The sequence below is a fragment of the Pleurodeles waltl genome, chromosome 1_2 (genome assembly GCF_031143425.1).
Source record: "Pleurodeles waltl isolate 20211129_DDA chromosome 1_2, aPleWal1.hap1.20221129, whole genome shotgun sequence".
Taxonomy (NCBI): Eukaryota; Metazoa; Chordata; class Amphibia; order Caudata; family Salamandridae; genus Pleurodeles; species Pleurodeles waltl.
In genome coordinates, this window is record NC_090437.1 from 520715291 (window position 1) to 520741346 (window position 26056).

Here is a 26056-nt window from a genome sequence, read left to right on the forward strand (position 1 = left end):
GGAAGACACTTAACTTGGGCAGTGTTAGATTTCTTATTAGTGTTTGGCAGAGTTAGATTTACTATTCACACTCCAGTCAAATCAACAGTAGGGAATATGTTGGACTGCAGAGGGTTATGATTTGCTATTCCCACTCCAGCCTAAGGAACAATAGGGAAAGTGTTGACCTGCAGAGGGGTTAAATTGACTGTTTCTCTCCAGTGTATGCAATAGTAGTGAAAGTGGTGCATTTTGGAGGGGTTAGATCTACTATTCCCAGTCAGGTTTAAGCAACAGCAGGGAAAGTGCTAGACTTCGGAAGGGTTACATTTACAATTCCTACCTCTAAGTGTGCAAAAAAATGAAAAGTGTTGAACTTCCTAAGTATTACCAATACAATTCCAATTCAAAATTATGTTTTGAAAAACATTGAAATACAACAATACATTTTCTAATTATAGTTTACATAAAACATGCATCCAATATAAACTTAAAAATATATTTAAAAATCATTTAAGAAATAATAATGAAGTAAAACTAAATTCACTTCTCTTGCTGCAACTCATAAAAAACTATACACACCTAAAAATAAATACAAACTAAAACATATCATTTAAACAATAAAGGAACAATTAAAAATATATGTACATATTTATATAAAAAATATTTAAGTTTAACGTTTAATTTTAAAAATATTATTTCAATACTACCCAACTTTTTCCTGTGCAATCTCAACAACTTGCTACTCAAATATATATCAATAACAAAAGCATAAACATTGAAATATAGATCACATTTTACAAATTAAACTCTGATAACTGAAATAACAATTAAATAGTTAAACAATTACAAAAATGATTAATCAATTAAATATTTAATTTACAATGAACAATAAATATAAATTAATTATAATTTAATTAACTTCCTACACTACCCTGTTTTCCTAAAAATTACAACAACCCACTACAAAAAGATACATTTTTATTACACTTACATGAAATCAAAATAAATGTCATTGAAATAAACTTTATTATAATTTAATTAACTTTGGAACCCTATTCACCTACAAGCCACCACTGCATTACAAATTGCTAATTAAACATAAAAATTACACTTTACGATTGCAGAGTATATTGTAAAAAAAAAGAATAACAATCATACAAGCAAGTAAAATTACTATATTAAATAATATATAATAATATAATAAAAACAATATGTATTACTACTATAATACAGTAAACAATAATAAACTCAACAATAGTCTTAAAAACAATATTATATTTCAAAAATAATGGTATTCTTACCTTTGATATTCTGTTTCACAATATGTTGGGAGTCACAATATTTTTACACAATTTTCATGCCACACAGAATTGTTAATCCAATATTTTGGTCCTTCACCAAGCTTTTCAGCACTCCAGGCATTCAATAGCACTAGATGTGGGTTTGTGAGCAAAACTTTGCGACCTAACATTTACTCCCTTAGAAATTAGGTTTTGCCCTGAGGGATGTTTACTTTGGTTTTATCCGGGCCCACTGGTGAGAACTGACCACTGCAGGTTCACTGAGCTCCATAACTCGTTAGACTCTGTAGGTCAATAGAGACAAGCATCCACCAACAAGGCAATTTTAATGTATTTTTGCTCTCTGGAAAAGGCCCAGTCCCCTAAAAATACACCAGCTCTATCTACCACTGTTTCACAGTTCTTTCCTGCAACATCGTGCACACTGTATTATTCAGCACAGCACACATTTTATTAATTAAGCAGGAGGAGAGTGTGTAACAAAGGCATTGAAAGCTGCCAAACAAATAAATTATTGCTTCAATCAGGAAAGCACATCAGTGCTTACCTGGCTATCACTATAATATATATTTACTCATTATGTATTTACTCATCTAGCTGGAACTGCTGCTGTCACACACTTGCTTCCTTCAATGAGTAAAATGTCATACTAATGGTCTCATTATGAGTTTGGCGGTCAGACCGACAGACTGCCATAGTAGTGGCCACCAAAAGATCGTTATGTTGGCAGTCTTACAGACCGCCGTCTTACTAGTTATACTGGCAGACCCACCAAAAGCCAGACAACAACCTGACCCCAAAAGGACTCTGGAGGGTGAAAAATAGCCAGTCCCACCACCAGCACCTCCCTGCCCGTCAACCAACCACTGAGCCTTTTACAAGTCAAAAATCACAATTGCCATGGTGGTCTTCCAATGCAGGTTCAAACAGCGGCATTCAGCGGTTACCACAGTAATACACAACACCACATTGGATGCAATTGAAAACAACACAGCAGACACACATTTCCACACTTGAAACACCTGCAAAGCACATTGTAAAACACACCTCTTCACAAACCACAGTCCATTGCAAGTCCCACACAAAAAACACCATCCAGAGCACTCACCAATACACCCTTCTATCACTCTCTCAGAACACATTCCACACCCTCAACGCACCCATCCGTTTATTTTTTCCATCACCACCTTGTCAGCCCAGAAAAATCCCGGTTTCACAGATAATGAGTTAAGAATCATGGTGAATAAAATGATCAGAGTAGATCCACTAATATTTGGAGCCAAAGTCCAGCAAACTACTAGGAAAATGGAAATGAGGCAAAGGATAGGCAACAGAGTGAATTTTGTAGGCACCTCCCTGCGTACAATGGATGACACCAGGAAGAGGTGGAACAGCCCCAGGGGGAAGGTCTGCTTTATAGTGTCCAGGCACCAGATTGCAGTTATGAAGACTGGCGGTGCTCACCCACCTCCTCCCCTGCAGCTCACATCAAGGAAGGAGAAGGTCTCGGCCATCCTGCATCCTGAGAGCTTGACAGGAATACCTGGGGAAGTGGAGTCAGGTAAGTCACAACCACAAAACAGACACACAAATGTGTTGTCATGCATGCTTACTGACCACCGTTGGCCACCCTCACAGTCAACCCACCCACCAGCCCAGTCACCACCTGTCTAAGGATCACTGTCTGCCACCTCACATGAGAACTAGACCCCCTTTGGGAGACCACATCTACGTATACTGGGTGTAGCCCAGGGAAAGGACTGCACCACAATTCCCAGCAGGCACTGTACTACCAATAGTAAGACCAGAACTGTGTATTACACTTAAGATTACCATGTCTTGTAATTCCCTAGAGAATGCTACTCGCCTGAGAGGAGGATAATTCTACAGTGTGTGGGAGTAGGACAGGCACTGACAGGAATGCCAAGGCCAGGGGGCAAATGTAATGTTACCCACGGAGAGGCAACACAGAGTACCCCCACACAAACCACCTATCCCACCTACCCACCCATTGAACTGTACTCCCCTGAGAGGAGGACAACTCTACAGTGTGTGGGACACAGGGTCTGAAATGGTTAGTACCCATACGATGATCTCTTACTCACACTCTAAGCAACTGTACACTGTGCACCTGCCAAAATATCTTTACTTGGGAACACACACATGACATGCACAACCTGGGAGAACCAAAATGAAAAACTGCATGTAATACAGGGAGTCACATGACAGCTAAGGCCAGGAGGCTCTGTCTACCCAATCCAATTACCCAGCCCACTCTGCATATGGTCAAATATCCCTGTTGGTATACTTGCTATGAAAGCTTACTCACCTCAGAGGATGGACAATGTGAACTGTCAGTTGCGATAAGAGTAACAGCTGTATAAATTCAAGGAGTACCAGGCAATATGACCCCAAACACCAGGCCAGCGTCCATATGACATTATGCCAGAGTCCCCAAACCCACTAATGAATGTGACACACTTGGGAGGGAAACGGATACAGATCATAGTATACCCTGTGATGTGACAACACACCCAGATCCATCTAAAGTTGCTATGACAAGATGAAAATAGTGTAGACAGGAAGGACAAAATATCTGGTAAGTACTTCCTACAAAGATCAAAGGCCCCAAATTGTGACTGCTGTATGGCATTGACAGCAGTCACATCCACAGTGCACTGACCACAGGATGACAACTAGCACATGTCATCCAAGGTTCTGAAAATGCCTGCATGACAATCAAATAGCTTTCAAGATGATTCAAACAACATCCTGCCTAGACAATGGCCCTCATTATGAACTTGGCGGTAGTCACTGCCAACTGCCATGGCAACGGTGAACAGAAGACTGCCGGTGGCGGAAGACTGCACACCACCGAATGATGATGCCAAAAAGTAAAACCTCCAAATATCCTCTAACCTCCATCCACCACCAGGGCCTACAACGGCGGAAAGGCAGTACACCCCACCCCACCACCGCCATGCAGACAAATGCTCCACCCACCAAGTAATGCAGCACAAATCAGCGTGGCGGATAGTGAAGCCGAACGACCATTGGCGGGATGGACTGCCATGGCTAGCAATGGGACCCACCAACAACAAAAGCACACATTGGCAACTTAGAAACCCACACACCTGACACACATCCACAACACTATAAAACACTCACACACATATCCCACAATCCTTTACATCAAGTAGCACGACTGAGATTGACAACACAACACGCATACACTGAACACAAAATCACACAAGTCTCACACAGAAATACACCACCAAAACCCATACAAACCCCAAACACCTTTACAAGCCACACAACCACACAACAGCACCCTCACTAATACACCCACAACACACCACCCACAAAACACACCATGGCACACCTAAGCACCCCCGCTTAAGGGGTGCTTAGCTCATAGATAGGGAGCTAAGGACCATGGTGGACGAAATACTCAGGGTCTAGCCACAACTATTCGGGGCACAGGTGCAGCAGACACCCATTGCCAGGAAACTGGAGCTATGGAAGACAATAGTCAACAAGATCAATGCAGTGGGAAACCATCCACGCACAAGAGATGACATCTGGAAGAGATGGAACGATCTGCGTGGGAAGGTTCGGTCAATAGCATCCAGGCACAACATCGCCGTACAGAAGACTGGTGGCGGTCCCCCACCTACATCCCCCGAATACACTGACTGGGAGGAAAAGGTCCTGGCTATCCTGCACCAGGATGGCCTCACTGGAATCACAGGATGACTGGACTCGGGTAAGTCAACTACAATACCTTACCTGTCACCCCACCTATAATGCATGTATCACCCCACCCCTCTCACTACCACCAGGACCCCATCCTCTACCCAGTCCACAACACCAACATCCAACTCTCCTGCATGCCCACTATCCCACAAACACCCTGCCCCCTGTGCACAGTCACCTACCCCTGCATGGATTCTCAGTGACACTACAGCACCCACAATGCACCTCCACCCCCCACATAAAATGCAAAGAAATTTACACGAAGGTACCTTGCATGCCACGACAGGGGAATATAATCATCGTATAGGCAGAGCAGTGCAGCAATGGCCGAAAAAGTACCTGACATCCACATGTCCATTCTCCGCCCCCCACAGGCACCACCACCCATACCACCCGGACGGAAACGCCAAGGAGTGCCAGCACCCCACCTGAAGACAGAGGCCCCACTCAGGGGAGTGCAGAGGGATGTCTGGAAATAGAGGAACTCCATGGCCCATCACACAGTCCTGGACTGTCACCCTCCAGCAGCCACACCCAGGATACCACTGACAGCCCTACCACCCAGCCACCATCATCAGCTCTGGGAAAACAACTCCACACCAGTGTCTCCCGGCCACGGACTGGCGGCCCACATGTACAGAGCCCAGAGTCGCTACCTACCAACAGGCAGGATGATGAAGGGCCAACTGCAAGTGGGACTGCCAGACCTGTGCAAGGGACACAGGCACAGGGGGCTAGGGCCGGTGGGAGGGCATCAGTTGCACAGGGGGGTGGCCAAAGGGTGGATGCAGAAGCCTAGGAGGTGATATCTGAGGTCCTGGGAGCATACCACCATACCCAGGACAGGATGGGCCAGATCCTGGCCACCTTGGAGCAGAATCAGAGGCTGCAAGTAGCACACCACCAGGAGGCCATAGAGCAATGGAAACAACTCAATGCCACCATGGTCTCCATTGCAGGGGTGCTGCAGCACCACTACCACAGCCAGCCTGAGCCCTCCACCCACCTTCAAGCCCCGACCACTGGCCAGGATATTGTCCTGCCCTCTACATCTGCAGCAGCTACTGTACTGGTGGCACTGGCAGAGGACACACAGGAAACCAGCAGCCCTACCCCTGCAGCCCAGCTCCAGCTACACAAACATACCCTCAGACCCAGGCATGCCACTGAAATACCAGCCAAAACCAAGCCCAGCGCTAGGAAGTGACTCTGCCCTGAACTGTCTCCCTTGTGTGCCACTGTGCTCCCTTGTTGACATGCCACTGCCATCACACCATCTTCCAATGGACACATGGACCAAAACCCAGTGCTACCAACAGTTGAGCATAAGTACCTGAGTATGTATGTGCACAATGTGCCCCCTCCCTTGCACTGTCCCACAAATTATGTATATTTTACTATTCAATAAATACACCTATGCCCTCAAATCGTATGTCTCTCGTCAATATGAGATATGAATTGTGATTGTGTACGCATTAGCCAGTCAATTTCATAATCATACCTTTATTGCAGGAGGGGATCCAATGGACTGTAGTGTCTGAAGTATGTCACACTCTACATAATATTGGCTTTCCTGGCACATGCCACTTCAGTCATCACTTAACATTGTCTCTGACTATAGACACCACATTACCAATTACATGAGTCGGACTGAAACTATGCAGTGAATACATCAGCATCATTGAACAGTACCTTGGAGTCACTGGAAGTATAGGCGGATAAGCTGGGTCCTGGAGTTGAGATCTTCCCCCTCTTCTTCCTCACCATCACTCTCATCCCCTCTCTGGGGTTGTTGGGCTGGTTAGACAGCACCCTCCTCTTCAAGAAGGGGATAGCTTTTCTCACAGCCAAGTTGTGCAGCATACATCAGGCCACCTCTATCTTACACACCTTATCAGGCACATAGCACATGGATCCCCCAGAGAGATGGAGGCAACAAAATCTAGACTTCAGGAGACCTATAGTGCACTCAATCACCCTCCTAGTACGTCCATGGGCTTCATTATAATTCCTCTCTGCATCTGTCCTGGGATTCCTCACTGGTGTCAGGAGCCATTGCAACTTGGGGTAGCCAGAATCACCTGCAAAAGTGGGTGAAACAGGACCTTAATAAACTGACTTTACATGCATATAGCCTGGCTGTCAGTTATGTCCAGATCCAGTGTCAGACACACTCACCTATGAGCCATCCTCTGTCCCCTTGTAGTTGTTCCATCATGTGTGGTACACTGCTGTTTCTCAGGACAAAGGAATCATGGACTGAGCCTGGGAACCTGGCACTGATATGTGATATGTACCGGTCAGCAATACACACCAACTGTACATTCATGGAGTGATAGTTCTTCTGATTCCTGTACATCTGTTCATTTACTCTTGGGGGTATGAGAGCTGTGTGGATTCCATCAATGGCACCTATCACATGGAGGATATTAGCAAAGGCATAAAAAAATTTGATGGTGGGTAGTTCAGCCATTTGGGGCAACTGGACATATGTTTGCAAGTGTTGGATGAATGCATCCAGAATATTGACAGGATGAGGCTGAACATTGGCTGTGAGACCCCTGCACCCATGCCCACTGTCACCTGAAATGAGCCCGTAGCCAAAAAATGGAGTACAGATAGCACTTGCACAGTTGTAGGGATGGCATGCTGATTTTGATTCCCCGGTTTCAGTACAGGATCCATTAATGCACAGATGTCATGGACAGTAGCTCTATTGAGTCTGTAGGTGACAATGATGTGACGTTCCTCCATAGTTTCCAGATCAACCAAGGGTCTGTAAAAAGATGGGGCCCTCCGTCGCCACATGGGTCTGTACCTATGGGGGAGGAAAGAACACAATCTGAGTGTCATCTTACACTTGCATCTCATGATGTCACTGTATCTTTGTAAGTGCGACACTTAGGTAACACACACAAATGCAAAGTATGAAGTACACCATCAGGCAAATGTGTGCTGAGTTAATTCTGTCATAATGGCATCCCAGTGAGGACACACTTCTAAAGATGGGTACATGTGAGGATCCTAGACTCATGTCAGCAAGCCAATAAGATTTTGATGCTCTGGATGAGGCCCTTGGCTGGCAGGCTATGGTGACATTGTGGTAGCAAAATGGCAGTCTCCTGCCATCCAGGTGGTAGTGACTTCATTCCGCTGGTGTTAGTCATCATGGTGGAAGGCGGTGTTCACTGCTGTGCACCCAATCATTGGATTACATGTTTGTCAATGGGAAAACTGGGCCAATCATGATCGCTGCCGGCGGTGACGGAGCACACCGCCGCGGTAGCTATGCCATTTTGTCAACCCTTGACACTTGACTCCTGATTCCTGTGCAGGGTAGTACTCCACTGCATGAGCTGCTGTGTCCTGACTCTGGTCCCTGAGATGGCATGGGTTACTGGGGAACGGGACCCGACCTTCACCGCGGAGAAGCTGGTGAAGCTGGTGGACGGGGTCCTACCCTTGTATGCCAAGTTGTATGGACAACCAGAGGGGCATGTGAGTTGGCATCTGTCATCCTTAGATGTGTGTGATTGTGACAGATGCCTGTATGCATGTGGGTTCGATGAGTAACTGCCCAGCTGTAGACTGTCTGGCATGTACTGTATATGAGTTGATAACATGCCTTTCAACAATAGCCGTTCCATAGGGAACGACATGTCATCTGTATTTGGGGCACACATACTGACGTCTGTTTTTTTGCTCTGTGTGCCCCATGCAGGTCAGCGCCCATCAAAAGAAAGGCCTGCAGCAAGCCATCACCAAGGAGGTGTGGACCCTGGGGATCTACAACCGGTGATGGTGCTGGACCAGAAAACCAGCTGGGGAAAAGGCCTCCAACCGAGGAAGGGGTGACCCTCGGACCCTGACCCCGCTAATGGCCCGCATGCTGGTGGTGGCCTATCCGGATTTGGATGGGTGCTTGAAGGCAGCACAGTAGACACTAGGGGGTGAGTACCAATACTGTTGTGATACTGCTTAGATGTCTGTATGTTGGTGCTGTGGTATGTATGCATTCTAGTGCCAGGCACTTGGACAGGTGTGTTCCTGCAGTCCTGCCCCCTCAAAGTCCCTGCGATGGTGTGAGGGCTTGTTTGGGCAGTCTCTATAGGCCCATGGGGGTCCCCTTTCTGTCATCTGGTATACTTTGTGGCCTCATGGACTTGTAAGTGCATTGGCTGGGCATGGTCTCTAATGGGTGTACTTCACACAGTGTATCAGGTCCGTGTTTCATGAGGGTTATGTGGTGTATTCTGGGGGTAATGGCCACTAATCAGGGGCACAATCATGACGTATGTTGTATGTGCTGCGTGTAAGTGTGTGACTTGGATGGGAGTGTGTGTATAATATATTGAAAAAATACTGCAGAGACAGTGACAATGAAATACAACACTGAGAAGTATCAGGGTGTCTTTAAAGCGAGAAAGACTCCTCAGATGCATTAGAATGTCGCTATATCTTATTAGAAGGCTTGTCCTGAAGTACACCAATAACATTTGAGAAAGCTTCACCAAAATCACTATCAGGTAGGTTACAAACATTAGAGATACTAAATTAAGAAGAGGGAAACATCACAGAGTATTGTTGAATGCTCTACGGACAAGTCAGTGGTCTCTGTGTCCTGTCCATTCCTCCCCCATCTCTGATGCTCTTTCACTTGGGAACACACTGCCTCCCCATTCAAGGTTTCAGCATGTTAATTATCAAGCTACAGTGACAATCAGCCCTCTTGTCTTAATCTGCTGTCTTGTGATTCCTGTGGTTGTTTTGAGCGTATTTCTTATGGCACCGAAACCTGGCCTCTGAGGCTCCACTTGCACTATTACTGTGGGATCTGTCACAAGTGCAACACGCTCACCTTTATTCTTAGCATTATCCATCAGTGTGCATATATATTGGCACGACAAGAGACAACTATAAGCCTATATTGAGACCACAAAAGATACCTTTAAGCATTTAGCAAGGTTCAGTAGACTCACACAAATTAAAAAATGCCTCCAAGATGCAGGAGTCCTGAAGTAGTCCTGGAAATCTCACAGAAGAAGAAAGGTCCAGTGAGACTGGGTATCCTCTGTATATTTGTCTGTGCTATATAAGCTTCCACTAATTGATAGTCAGTGAGAATATCACACGATCAGAACCTTCAATTGCAATCATGGAGCACAGTGATAATCCATAGATGCTCACAGAACATGAGGTTAACACTCAACATGTTTGTTTTGGGACATTAACTTATGCATGTAAAATGTAACTTTGTGTGATACTTTTGTTCCAGTAGTGTTGGTTGCTTATGTGGCATTTAAGAGGATAGGAGAGAGTGGCACAAGAAGATCAGGAAAATCCAGTGAGTGTTCCCGCATTCACTATCTCCTCCACGTTTCCAGGAGTCTGAAAAAAACAGGCCTAGTTGCTGGGTTCTGATAAAAGTGATGCTTTTACCCAAATTACTAGGCAGTGCAGCATCCATTCATAGTCAGGAAGTTGATTCGATATTCTCTGTAACCTGAAAACAGAATTAAGTCAACTGACCATAAACGTCACTTACTTTGCCAGAATTCTTGTAGATGGAGCATTTGGTGCATAGAAACCTGAACGGGGAGAAAAAGCAAACTATTGAATATATCATAGCATTATGTAACTGGGAGATGAATCACATGTCAATAACATAGGCAAAATTTGACACATCCCAATGAAGTTCTATTGCTTTCACTTGGCATTTGGCCTGCTATACTTGTTGTTGTGGCAGAATGGAAACCATTGAGATAGATGCATTACTTGGTAGTGAGGAAGCCAACAGTACAATGGCAGAGCATAATGCTATGATGACAATTGGTAGGGATGAGAGGGCTGGAAAGTAAGACAATGAAAATGAGGGAGTATTCCACGGCCTGTGAGAAGGCTTGGCTATTGGGACTATATGGCCATGTTATTTATTTATGTTTCTTTGTAATTCTCCTCATGCAGGGACATTAGTTCCAGATATAAGAGGCTTGGCTTGCTTGTGTACAACACAATCAAGCTTGACTGGAATGAAATGGTAAGATTATTCAATGTGGCGGACTTTCCACTTGCACATAAGGGTAACATCATACTCCATTGACTAATAATGATAAACATCTGACTCGATGGCTGCACCATATTGTTATCAGAATCTACACATCAGTATAACAACGGTTGCAAATTTGTAAAGGTGTAGATCAGTCGCAGCTCGTGGGGATTCCTGGGGCAGGATGGGGCAATGTGTGGAGGTGGTATTGGCAGGGGCACGGTAGGAATTAATAATAAAATTAAATTAAATTTGAAAAAAGCTTACCTCTGCTCCTGCGCCATGCTGTGAGCCGCTCCTCTCCTCACCTTCCTCCGTATGCTGCAGGCACAGTATCCCAGCTTGCCCTGCCACCATTGGCTTGGAGTGCACTCCCAGGCAGACTGGGTTGCCGGGGTTGCGATAGCCTACTGCGCATGAATGTTTGGCCGGCCCGAGACGGCCAGCCAAACATACATGCGCAGTGAGGGGGGGTGCTGTGCACTCCCCCTCAGTGCACATCATCCTCGTGGCCCCACTCCTTTCAAGAAAGTTTATTATCCTTTTCTTTGAAAGGTTTTGCAGCTGCTGGCGAGGGTTGGGGGGGTGACGCTCTTCTGCCCCTATGGAGGAGCCGCCCCTGGTGTAGATGGTGACCTGCCTACATGGCCTTTAGGTGGTAAATCTCTCTGCCACAAATATCTATGTACAATGAATAATCATTTTCCCTGCACCAATGTAATTCATGAACCTGAAGTAATATAATTGCTGGGGCATCACATTCCCCATTTCATAATTTCACACTGGTTCCTCAGATATCTGGTATTCTGACAGAGGTAAATGTATGTGCTGTAGAATGCAAACAGGAAAACTAACTCTCTCACACTCTTCCTTTGCCTTCGTATCTCCAGTCCACATTTCTGTCAAGGAAGACATGGTTACAAGTTAAGCCAGTGCTTATTGTGTTATTAACAGCCAGAGAGATTGCTCAGATGCATTGCATTATGATTTTAAATGTCACACCTTTTACCCAATAAATAGCTATTTTGTGTCTTTGTGGTGATTTTGTAAAGGTAGCTTGATTTGCTGGTGCTGTTAGCTGAGCCACTCTGCTGTCATGCTGTGTTGAGAAAAATAAAAAAAGGATATAAAGCTTGTAACAATCTTAAACACTGGTAAGTATTCTTGGCCAAACTCCAGTCCATTGTTTCTTTGCTCATTGTGGCACTACAGATGGAGATAAAACTGGTACTGTCATTCCATGTCTCGTGAAAAGGGAACACAAGAAAGCCCAGACAAGCTTTTGCTTTATAGAGCCTTAGTGGTGAGATGCAGCTTGAGTCCCAGGACACAATAAGCCAAGGATCAATGTCTTAGCACACCCATCACACTTATGGGATTTTCACTCACACCAAGAACAAATAAATATGAGATGAGTGGACTGCTTGAATTAATGCCAGCCACTGGTAATTACCCTAAGCTTCCTTCCTGTCCCTCTTTATTTTACACTCAGCTGCGTTTGGAGGGGACGTAGCCTAACAGTTCATTCACGACTGCTCCTATTGGAGGAGGCTTAGGAATGATTTGCATAACGTTTATTCTTGTCAGAAGCTGGTACAGTTAGCAAAGTGGAATGTAGCCCAAAGTAATTATCCCTGTCTGAGATATGTTAAGTCATTTTTGTGTTTTTCTCAACATATTGTTTTTGGGGTGGTTTTATTATACATTATCCCCCCAAAAATCGACATTCTAAAATATTGCCCAAAATATATATATAGACAACATAAATATTGTGACTACACCTGGATGAAATTTTGATTGGCATAATTTTGCTGATTTCACAGAACAAAATTCATGTGAACTTACAGAGATTACATCATTATGCTGGGCTACATTGCGTCATTTTGAGGAGAAATTTTAAAGTGAGATGTAGTAATTAGGTACTTTTTGAATGAGAGCGGTATTTCAGATAGATCTTTTTATCTGAGCAGACCGTTTGGGTAATTTTTGAGTGTGAAACTGCAAATCGGAATGTGAGGGACTGTATTTTGAATGCAAGTGGCAGGTCCTTTAACCGGTTCTGTGCCGTGGACGTAATGGTTACGTCCTGCGGCACAGTGCTCATGTGCCGAGGACGTAACCATTATGTCCTGGGCACTGAGCTCAGAGGGAGCGATAACGCTCCCTCTGTGTGCTTCCATCCCACCCCCCAAGGCAGGGATGGAAGGGGAAACCCTTCCCCTTCCACCCCGACACCCCTGAACCCCGTGACGTCTGATGACGTCAGCGCACAAATGTGCGCTGACCTCATCAGATGCCACTTCCCCATCGCCAGAAGAGAAATGCAAAGCATTTCTCTTCTGATATGTGATGGGGGCCCTGAGAGGCTTCAAAGGGAAGGAAAGGAATTTCCTTCCCTTTGAAGTCTCAGAGCATTTCAAATGCAGAAAGCCCACCAGAGGCCAAGGAAGTTTTTTTTTCAAAAATAAGAGGGTGGGGGTATGGCCATACCCCCACCCCAAATAAATGGGGCCAAAGTTTTTCTGCCCACCAGTTGGCAGATGGGGCAAATACCCCTGATCCACACCCAGGGGGGCAGAAAGTCTACTAGATGCCAGGGAATTTTAAAAAAACAAAAAATATTGGGGTGGTGGCTACCAACCAGTATGGACCTGGTTACGCCCCCCCCCCAACTGAAGGGGGTAACAGTCCTTCAGCTCTCCTCCGCACTCTCAAACATCTTATCCCACAGCAAGCAAGAAGACATTTGATTATTTTGGGTTTTAGTTTTACATTTGGGCCATGAGAGCTTGGTTAACTCTCAAAATCGTCCCACTTGGAATGGTGAGGGCTACACTTTATGGACTTTGGGACGCTGTCATGTAGAAAAATCCACAAAACCTAGACACATCTGAAAACTATACATCTGGGTGATTTCAGGGTGGTGTGTTTCACATGCAGCCCACACCATTTTTGTACCCACAATCCCCTGCAAACCTCCAACTTTGCTGGAAATCACACATTTTCCTGCGTTTTTGTGATGGAACCTTCCGGAATCTGCAGGAATCCACAAAATTCCTACCACCCATCATTGTCTCATCTATACCGATAAAAATTCTGCTGCACTTGTCAGCCTAAAAATGTTTTTTTGCAAACTGCCTTTTTGGACCCCCTTCGGTTCCCCACTCAATTTTGACATGTTTTTGGCTCTTTCCTGTCACAGGCATTTGGTCCACCTACACAAGTGAGGTATCATTTTTTCTGGGAGACTGAGGAGAACGTTGGGTGGTAGGAACTTTGTCCCGGTGTGGTGATCCCACACAGAAATGTGGGAAAAATGTGATTTTTTTACCTACATGTGAGGTTTGCTGAGGATTCTGGGTAAGAAAACATTGGAGGATCCATGCAAGTCTCACCTCACTAGACTCCTTTGGCTGTCTAGTTTTCAGAAATGTCTGAGTTTGGTAGGTTTCCCTAGAAGGCTGCTGTGCCCAGGACCAAAAACGCAGATGCCCCCCGCAAAAACAGGTAGTTTTGTATTGATAATTTTAATATGTCCAGATAGTGTTTTGGGGCATTTCCTTCATGGGCAGTAGGCCCACCCACAAAAGTGAGGTACCATTTTTATCGGGAGAGTTGGGGGAACGCTGGGTGGAAGGAAATTTGTGGCTGCTCTCTGATTCCAGAACTTTCTGTCACCGAAATGAGAGGAAAAGGTGTTTCTTTGGCCAAATTTTGAGGTTTGCAAAGGATTCTGGGTAACAGAACTTGGTCAGAGCGCCACAAGTCACCCCATCTTGGATTCCCCTAGGTGTCTAGTTTTCAAAACTGTGCAGGTTTGCTAGGTTTCCCTAGGTGCCGGCTGAGCTAGAGGCCAAAATCCACAGCTAGGTGCTTTGCAAAAAACAGCTCTCTTTTGTTTGTGAAAATTTTATGTGCCCACGTTATGTTTTGGGGCTTTTTCTGTCGCGGCGCTAGGCCTACCCACACAAGTGAGGTACCATTTTTATCGGGAGACTTGGGGAAACGCTGGGTGGAAGGAAATTTGTGGCTCTGTTCTGTTTACAGAACTTTCTGTCACCGAAATGAGAGGTAAAAGTGTTTTTTTGGCCATATTTTGAGGTTTGCAAAGGATTCTGGGTAACAGAACCTGGTCAGGGCCCCACAAGTCACCCCATCTTGGATTCCCCTAGGTATCTAGTTTTCAAAACTGCACAGGTTTGCTAGGTTTCCCTAGGTGGCAGCTGAGCTAGAGGCCAAAATCCACAGCTAGCCACTTTGCAAAAAACAGCTCTGTTTTCTTTGTGAAAATGTGATGTGTCCATGTTGTGTTTTGGGGCAGTTCCTGTCACGGGCGCTAGGCCTACCCACGAAAGTGAGGTACCATTTTTATTGGCAGACATGGGGAACACAGAATAGCAAAACAAGTATTATTGCCCCTTGTCTTTCTCTACATTTCTTCCTTCAAATGTAAGACAGTGCGTAAAAAAGACGTCTATTTGAGAAATGCCCTGTAATTCACATGCTAGTATGGGCACCCCGGAATTCAGAGATGTGCAAATAACCACTGCTTCTCAGCACCTTATCTTGTGGCCATTTTGGAAATACAAAGGTTTTCTTGATACCTATTTTTCATTTTTTATATTTCAGCAAATTAATTGACGTATACCTGGTATAGAATGAAAACCCATTGCAAGGTGCAGCTCATTTATTGGCTCTGGGTACCTAGGGTTCTTGATGAACCTACAAGCCCTGTATGTCCCCGCAACCAGAAGAGTACAGCTGACATAACGGTATATTGCTTTAAAAAATCTGACATCGCAGGAAAAAGTTACAGAGTAAAACGTGGAGAAAAATGGCTGTTTTTTCCACCTCAATTTCAATATTCTTTTATTTCAGCTGTTATTATCTGTAGGAAACACTTGTAGGATCTACACAAATGACCCCTTGCTGAATTCGAAATTTTGTCTACTTTTCAGAAATGTTTAGCTTTCTGGGATCCGGCTTTGGTTTCTCAGCCATTTCTGTCACTAACTGGAAGGAGGCTGAAAGCACAACAAATAGTAAAAATGGGGTGTGTCCCAGTAAAATGTCAAAATTGTGTTGAAAAATGGGGTTTTATAATTCAAGTCTGCCTGTTCCTGAAAGCTGGGAAGACGGTGATTTTAGCACCGCAAACCCTGTGTTGATGCCATTTTCAGGGGAAAAACCACGAGCCTTCTTCTGCAGCCCTTTTTACTCATTTTTTTGAAAAAAATAAAAATGCTGTAGTTTGGCAAATTTCTTGGTCTCCTTCAGGGGAACCCACAAAGTCTGGGTACCTCTAGAATCCCTAGGATGTTGAAAAAAAAGGACGCAAATTTGGCATGGGTAGCTTATGTGAACAAAAAGTTATGATGGCCTAAGCGCGAACTGCCCCAAATAGTCAAAAAAATACTCGCCACAGGAGGGGAAAAGGCCTGGCAGCAAAGGGGCTAATGTTGGTAGTCAGCAAAAATGTCAGGTATATTTTTTACCCAAGTGGCTCATTCATCTCATGTTTGAGCACAACATTACTAATATGAACATGATCAGCAGTGTTTTGAATGTGATCAACGAGACATCAAATTGAAAATAATTTTTTTAGTTGAATTTTTACTCAAGTGGACCATTCATGTAATATGTTTGAGTGTGTGATGCATTTCAGTAATTATGCATATTTTTCTGTAGTTATGTGTGATTAAGCTACAGCAAATTATGCAAGTTTTGTACACTCCCTGAGCCATAAAGAGTTCTATAAAATAAAAAAAATGCATCTGTTTCATCACACTAGCTGAGTCAGGTGATAGTACATCTTAAAAAAGTAATGCCAACAATAAAGATAATTAAAAAAATTATTTGTTTTACTTGTATATTGTGAAAGTGGAATTTGCAGAAATGTAATTGAAAGGTTGAGCAAAAATGTGTTTTAGCGAACGAAGACTACATATTTCTGGTGTCTGAAGACTACTCCGAATACCAACATTATCCCTTTAAGCTAGGCCACAGGGTCATTTAAATATTTGGGCCTACAGATGATCTTTTGTAAACGGCGGGCATGGACTTGAACATCGCACCTGTGCTCACCTGCATAAAACACAAAACCAAGAGACAGGACACCCTGCAGCTCTATATGGCAATATGGCAGGCAGAGGGGCTTTGTTTAAAATGTTTTCTCTCCCTCTGCTACTCTACACTTTGCAAAATTTCCCTCACGAACTGCTATAATCCTTCTTCCAAAGCATACACATTCTGCTGATATGGTTTCTATAAGCAGGGAAAACAATCACACATCTTCTATAGGAAATGTGTCCTACCACCATACCAGGGAGGGCTGGAGATAGCAGACATTCAACCATACTATTGGATGAGCCACATTCTTCCCATGAACGACTGTCTGAACAACAGGGTGTACTGCACTTACTATATAGGCCCTGCACACACTCCATTCTCTTCCTCACCACTGCGACTAACTTAGAATGCTGGCATTGTGCCCTTTTGGTGGACCCGATAGAAACAGATAGCAACAGTGAAAACTCCATTCTGGCAAGGCTCCTGGCTGAAACACAGCATCAAGTTGAAAGGATTTAAACCATGGGACCTAACTGACATAATCAGTTTGAAAGATATATGGGAAGAGAGTCACATCTGCCCCTTTTCATTCCTGGTAGAGACCAATGGCCTTCGCTGTCGGCAATTTCACCCCTATCTCCAAATATGATACACCCTGGAAGCACACAAAGGTGCTTTACTTAAACTCCCTGCAGATAACCCTTTAGAGGCACAAACCACACTATCTGCCATAGGGAGTTAAGGTATCTCAACACTTATCGTTCATTAGTAATTTACACTCCCAATCCCATTCTGGCACTGGGAGGCAGATGAAATCGACAGATTGGTCCTTTGGATGAGGCCTACTGGACAGAAGCAAAAGTAGCCCCCCAGGATGCAGGCTACTCCCCAAAGAACACACGTAAGTATGGGGCAAGTGGCTAGAATATTCCTGCAAGGTAGATGTATAGCTGATGTTCCTTCTGGTAAATGCAATGTACTAGTTACTTTGTATTAGTCTAAATCCTGTTGGTTTGCCAGGTATCATGGTTTGTTTATGGCTGTCAAATAAAAACACATGGTTAAAAATGGCTTTTAGGCCACAGTGTTGCAGCTTAAAGCAAACTTTCAGCAGGCCATGCAGAAAGCACAGGCAGCTGCACATGTTATTCTTTAGTGTATATGTGGTTACATTTTAGATATGAACACTATAAGGATTTCTTCAAAACTTCTTGGTGTCTGTTTACGAGTCACTGTAAAAGTGTTAATCTTGGCATTTTAGATTTTTAAAAAATTTCCTTACATTCATGGGCGTCCACGTGGGGTGCTTGCCTCTACCCGGGATTTAGGTACAGGTGTGCAGGCTCACGGTGCAGCATAACACTACAGCTACAGCTGCCGTAGTGTTATACGGCATGCACTAGTACGACCTGTCCCCCGCAAACAACAGTCCGGGGCGCCGTGGTGGATGGGTCACGGCGGGTGCTCCACCCTGAAAAGATTTCTGCAGGCACCCATGCTTACATTTGTTTTAAAGCAGTCCAAAGAGTGTTCAGTCATGCAGTCTGTTTTCAACCCCATGTTTCATTTTGTTTTAGATGTAAGTGTACCCCACTGGCCCTGCTGTGACATCTGTTAAACCTTCCTGTCTCAATGCCACAACTATTATCTGTAGTCTGCGTACCCTCCGGGCCTCTGGTGGATAAGGAGGAAGGCCAAATCTTACATCCGTGGCCTAAACTGCATGCAGCTTCGTGCCCCTCGTATCCTTCTGCTTAATATCAGGTAGAAATCCCTGTTCCTGATGGCATCATTGATACCTGCTCTCTTAGCTACTTCGACTGCCAAATTGATAAAAAGAAAAGTGACAAAGCTTTCATCTGCATCTCCTGGATCGATGCTTTGTGCCCCATTAGTTCTGCTGAGAGGATGTATTTGTGCTCAAGAAACCACCCCTGGAGCCCACGCTTTGAGTTGGTCAAACAGCGTAAACAAAGCAAATACAAGAAGGGCAGAAACACTTTTGCTGCAGAAAAGGTTTTGCAAGGTATCCCTCTTTTATCTCATGACTTTGGTTGAGGTGAACTTCATGAAGCATTATTAATGGTTGGCCATTAGCCGCCTCTCCGCTAAGGAATAACTCAAACATAAGAACACCAACTTCATCTTTTTTTAAATTGTGTTGGAGGATGTTAAATGATGCATTCCCCGCTTAAAACTGTTAGTATTACTGGCTTCAAATATTGTTAATATGGCTGCTTATCTGCAAATGTGGCAGTAGCTGATGCCTACATGTTGCAGTTGGAATTGCCAGTGGAAGGTGCTACTACATAGAGCATTTTGGGTGAGATCAGTATATACTAGTTTACACATTGTTAAGGCCTCAGGTAGAGGAATTCTAGGACCCCTTTAGCTACCTTCCTCACGTTTAAGGCCTGTCCAGATGATACCCACAGGCACTTAGCTTGGTGGCAACATAGCAACAACAGATGCCAAATTTCAAAACCGCACAGTGGAAGTCACAGAGTAGACAAAAAAATGCTCTCTGAATACTGACAAAACTCAGGGTCTGATCGTGGAAGGAGCACAAACGGTGGCCCTCTAGCTTTTGGATTGTGCCTATCCTTGCCGCTACAGTAGAGAATAGTGAGTTTCTGTTGGACTGTAACGCTCTCTGATCTGAGACATCAATAAAACATCCTCCAGTTGCTTGTACTGTTGCTCTGAAGAATGATGTTTAAGAAGATTCTTTTCTTGCTTCCCTCTACTACATAGCAGCCAGGCAATCATTGATTCTCACTTGGATTACTACAACTTTCCTTATCTTGTTCTTCCCAGATACCTGATCAGACACTTGTAATTGATACAAAATAAAGATGTAAGACTTCGACTCTACCTTCTCTACCTGGCCTGACCACCTGGCCAAATTTTACTGGCCTGCTATAACAAAAAGATCTATTTTTAAATGCAGATGCATGTTCCACAAAGCCCATAATGGTAATGACCAACCCTTTCTTCAAGAAATGTTCACGTCTTGCACTCCTGTGAGAATCTTATGTTAATCCACTACCAGAATTCTTGTCCTCTCTGCATTTTGCTGATCCTGCATAGGATTTCACACATTCTATTTTTAATTGCCTAAAATTTGACACATGGATTTTAAGGAACTGACGGTAAGCCTTCTATTCCAAAACATATTTTTAAAAACCTTAGCTGTTTAGTGACTAGGGGCGTATTTACAAGCCCTGTGGCATAGGGTTGTGAAGCAAGTGACCTTGCTGCACTGCCGTGTGCCACCGTATCTACAAGATATGGTACATTTCAGTCCTCTCCTCTTGCATTGGTGCACAATCAGCTGCCTAGCACTGACACAGTGCCTTTGTTCAAGATAGGACTGTTCTGTGCAGGAAGGGATACTTTTCTGGACATAAAAAATCCATAGAGGCTTTTTCCTCTTTCTATTCATGGAGCCTTTTTACTCTTTATATGTGTGCTGCAAAAAAAGAGAAGAAATAAAGATATTTCTCCTTTTTGGGTCTCTCCTCTGGGAGGCGTAAGATTTTGACGTGTTCCCAAGTTTATAATGCCGTGCAAATCTGAGAATCTGTAAAAACCCATGTATGTTGCATGGGAAAACCCACTGCAATGCCCATGGAATGCCTCTATGACACAGTGACTTGTGCTGCGTTGCCTTACACCATATTTACAACGCCAATAAATTCATGCAAAGTGGCTTTGCGTGGCCTTGTAGATATGGGCCTGCACTATGCACCGCCGGTGCGTCACAAAACGTTACTCACCTGTGGCGTATAGGGCTTGTAAATACCACCACAACCCCAGCTTTTAGTCTTTTTCTTTAGTGTTGCTTGGGCAGACCAGTACCAGGACACCATCTGGGGTAACATCATACTTTATAAATTTACAAAATAAAGAAATAATTAAACAGCATCCATAGATGTATTGAAGCAATGTAAATTCTATCTACTGGCATGAGTAAACGACTTATGTTATTTGTTACCTACAGAATTTGCCATGCTGACCAAACTGCAATACAGTAATTCTACTTAGACCATGGTAATTCTGACTTACATGTGCCAGATATAGTTGTAGACTCATGCAAATTGTCAAGACAGTACACCTTTGTTATTGGGCATTGTTATTCTGCAAATATTCACAATACAGTTGGGACGGAAACTGTTCATTTATGGAAACTTGCAAATGGAATTATTAGGTTTGTTTGGTACCATTTCCTCACCTCTCTTTCGTGGGTCTGGGACTCCCTCTAAATATTTGCCACAGTCAACCCGATGCTGATACTAACCCATGTTCCTTCCTTCAAGGTAGATCAAATTGAGGAGATTTCCACCATAATGAAAACTGTGTAATACTGAAGCAAAAATAACAAGAATGCCATAAAAGTAAGCCATTGTGATTTCCTGATGACATGGCATGATACATCGGTTCCCCAATACATCCTCAAAAAGCTACCTGGTGATTGCATTTTTTGTCATTTAGAGATCCACCTGCTCTTGAGTCAAAACTTTCAATAGCTGGCAAGGCTTTAGGATTATCTCAGTCGTTTTTTATATGTAACATTAGTGAATTTCTTGTGCCCCACGTAAATTGAACAATTGACAATCCAATACCTTAGTTGACTTTTTCTTATCTAAGATGGTGGAGAGACCTAAATCGAAACTCATGGTGCGGTTACTACTAATTACCATTACCCAAGTGAATGAACAAACAGTAGTTAAGTAGAAACATATAATGTATTTAAAGTGTTGCAATGTTTAGATAACAATGATTGACTTTGGTGTGACCCAGAGGGAGAGATGATCAAATGTCTCCTTTCCTTGAAGTCATTGGAGTAGGTGCTATATTGTCATAAATATGCCCAAGATGGAGTAGCTCACAAATCTATTTACATTACCTCATTAACCCCTTTGGGATTTGTTACTGCAAGCACTAAACTCTTCCACGTTTAATTTGATCTAGAGAAAAAGTATGCACTGGAGATCATCACCATATCTTGCATACCCTAGACAGGCCAAGGGCATGTTGAAGACAGCTCAACAGCAACCAGTCCTAGACAAAGTCATAATTTGGCATCTCAGTGTTATAATATGGAGCCCAATAGGGAAGATTGGGTTCTTTAAATGATCATATTATTCATAACAGCAGGGCTGTCTTGTAAGGCCTGCCTTCCCTACCTCTCATGTGAGATGTGCTTCTAGTATAATCTATCAAATGATGGCCTCCGGCACGGATTTCAAACTAATTAGATTATTTGAGGTCAAGTCAAGAAATCATAGTGATATGAATCCCCAGTTCTGAAGCATAAGCTGCACATATGCAGTATTTTTAACTCAATCCAAGCAGTTAGGCCTGCATGTTGAAAGTTAATTGAATGATTACTAAACAATCAGCATGATGCATCTGAATTATTGTCTAATATGGTTTGGACAACGATTACATCATTTCCCATGTGTCTGGATGCCAACTCAGACTACTGCACTGTGTTCCATAGTTTTGTAGCAGTACAAAACAGATAGCAAGGTCTCTAATGAAACTGAAATCCGATCCATCTCAGTTGCATTAATAAGGATTTATTTAGTGCAGCTTACATTAAAGCTGCATTAAACCAATCTGGAAGTAATTTGCATAAAAGGGCATCTAGTCAGAACATTAATTTAAGAATACGGTGTGGGTACACTTAGAGTTTGCCTGCATGGCATCAGATGTTGAGAATCTTGTAAAATGTGCCTAGCCTTTGATAGTGCGTTATAGATTGTGTCAATGATTTGACCAGACCAGCGGAAAGACAGTAATATTAATTTTCCCTTTAAAATGAAATGAATTAATACATGCGTTTATTGATCAGTAAATCAAAACATTAACAATTAAAATCAAATTTGACAATCCCATCAGCTAAACCACAGTAAAATTCGCCAATCCCTAAAATACTGTTTCAATAGCCCAGTCGACTAAAACCACAATAGCAATTGTAAACTATTATAATATCAGTTACGAACTCAAGTGTTAACGGATATGCTGGATGAAGTGCGCCTACGTAAATGTAATGTAAATGTAATTCGAGATTTATAAAGCGCGTTCCTACTCAAAGAGCATTGAAGCGCTGGGAAGAAAGCACGTAGTAAAAAATAGACGGAGGATAAGAAAAAGAACAGAAATAATGAAGATAGAAAAACATCCAATAGAAGAAACTGAAACAAACTAAATCAAAGACCCTGATCTTGATGTACCAAAACATTAACGAGGAAAGAGCCAAGTTTTCACCATTTTCCTAAATTTCATATAACCTGATTCTTGCCTAATATTCTGTGGGAGAGAGTTCCATCCTCTGGCTGCAGCTACTGTAAAAGCTTTGTCTCCCCATTTGGCTTTATGTGTGCGAGGGACCTGAATCAAGTGAGCTTGGGAAGACCTCAAGCTTCTTTTAGGTACATGCAGGAGGAGTCTGGAAGTCAGGTACCGTTTTCCTATTCCATGAACTGCCTTAAAAGTAAGACAGAGCGACTTAAACTGGATACGCTGCGCCACTGGTAACCAATGGAATTTCCTGAGACTCTCTCTAACTGATATGCATTGACAGCGGAATTCTGAACTAATTGGAGTCTTTTTATCAGCCCCTTACCCAGATTAAGGAACAGTGCATTACAGTAGTCTATCTTGGACATTACCAATGCCAGGATAGCAGATACTCTCCATTCATGTCACAGATAGGGGAAGAATTTTCTGAGCATTTTAATTGACCATAAACTGATGTTTACCACATGATTAATCTGTTTTTTAAAAGACAGATGTTCATCGAACAAGATGCCTAGGTTTCTAGTAACAGTAGTGGGCACAGGGCAGTTACCACATTCAGAGGGCCACCACTGTGAGTTCCATAAATTCTTTCCAGGTCTTTCCAGGTCCAAAACATAAAACTTCAGTTTTGGTGGCATTCATTTTTAGCCAATTGGTCTTCATCCATTTACTCACTTCCACCATACAATTACTAAACTGATCTGCAACCTCCTCCCATGGATGACTAATAGGAATAATAAGCTGGGAGTCATCAGCATAGGAAGATGGAAGATGGAATGAAACCAAAAGTACAAATTAGACTAGCCAAAGGCGCTACATACACATTAAACAATGTGGGGCTGAGGGAAGATCCCTGCGGAATCCCACATGGCAGAAGATAAGGTCTAGATTGGAAATCACCACAGCTAACTGTGGTCCATCTATTTGTAAGAAAAGACTTCAAAAGTTTAAGCGCCTTGTCCCTCAAACCCACATGATGCAAACAGGACATTAATAGTGTGGGAGAGATAGTGTTGAAGGCAGCGGATAAATCTAAAAGAACCAAAACGGCCCCCTTGCCTTCATCAACCATCCTTCGAATAGTATCAGAGGATGAGATTAGGGCAGTTTCAGTACTATGCCCTTTTCTGAACCCGTATTGGGAGATATCAAGAGCATCCGCTTTTGTTAAAAAGTCGATAAATTCAGAGTTCAAAATAATTTCTAGAATCTTTGCCAAAAACAAGAGATGTGCTATTGGCCGCAAATTACTCATGTCCTGATTATCCCCCTCTGTTTTTTTCTTGAGGGACACTACTATCGTTTCTTTCCAGATAGATGGGTACTCCCCAGACATAGCTACCTCTGGGTAAATGGGGACCAACATCCGTGCCATTAAATCCGGAACCAAGCGAAAAATGGAAGGAGGACACGGATCCAGAGGGGAGCCCGATTTAATTTCAAGAATCTTCTTTTTAATAGTATCCATGAAAGGGGGTTGGAAATATGACATTAGTGACTGGTCATCTGCTGTAGCACTCTCTGTTATCATGGGGGGTAATACTTCGGGAATGATCTGGGTATCAAAGTTGCTATGTATTTGCAATATCTTATTTTCAAAATGAAAAGCAACTTTGTCACAGAAACCCTGAGAGTTTTCTAGACCAGCCGGCTTCGTGGGCACAGTTAGGGCCTTAATAGTCTTAAAAAGTGCCCTGGGGGCATTAATAGCCTCCTTTACTTTGGTAGTATAAAAGTTAGATTTGGCCATAAATTGTGCTGCTTTATAAGCCTTTAGAGTGGATTTAAGGGCCTCCCTTTCCTCGGGTACTGGATTAAGTTTCCACCGTCTTTCCTGCTGTCAATACTTTCTTTGAAGGAGTTTGAGGTCTTTTGTAAACCAAGGGTGACCTGGTTTCTTCTGACTATTGGGCCTTCTAATTACGGGGGGTACCATATCTTCCATGGTCATTTCCACTCCTTTCAGAAAGCTGTCAATCAGAGGCAAGGCCATAGCTTTAGCCTTATCCCAACCAGCTTCTAAAGCTGGGCCTAATTTCTCTACTTTAACCTGTTTCCATAACCTGGCTACCTTGTTCGTTTCCACGTTAGCAGCCCCAACATTCTTTGAGGCGAGTTTAAATTTCAGCAGATGATGATCCGTCCAACTCAACTGTATCATGGTTACCTCCACCTGTTGAGTAGCTCGTGCAAACACCCCATCCAGAATATGCCCTGCAATATGGGTGGCCTACGAGACTCTGGAGGTCCAATCCAGGGCCTCCATAAAGTCAATGAATTCACGGATCTTAGGAGTTGACGTCTCATCAAAGTGCATGTTAAAATCGCCCAATATCACAGCTTTTGCAGACAGAACCATAGGTTCTATCAACTTAGGCCAAGACTGTAAAAAAATTTCAGTCGGTCCCGGTGGATGGTATATCAACAGCCCCTCTAGTAGTACCCCACTGTTTTGAGAAATTGTAAATGTCATTGCCTCACATGAATCTGTCGAAGAACTAAAGCATGTGCATGCCAACGTAGACCTATAGATAATGGCCAGACCCCCCCCCGTTCTGAGGTCTATCAAGTCTGTGGAAGGTAAAACCTGGTG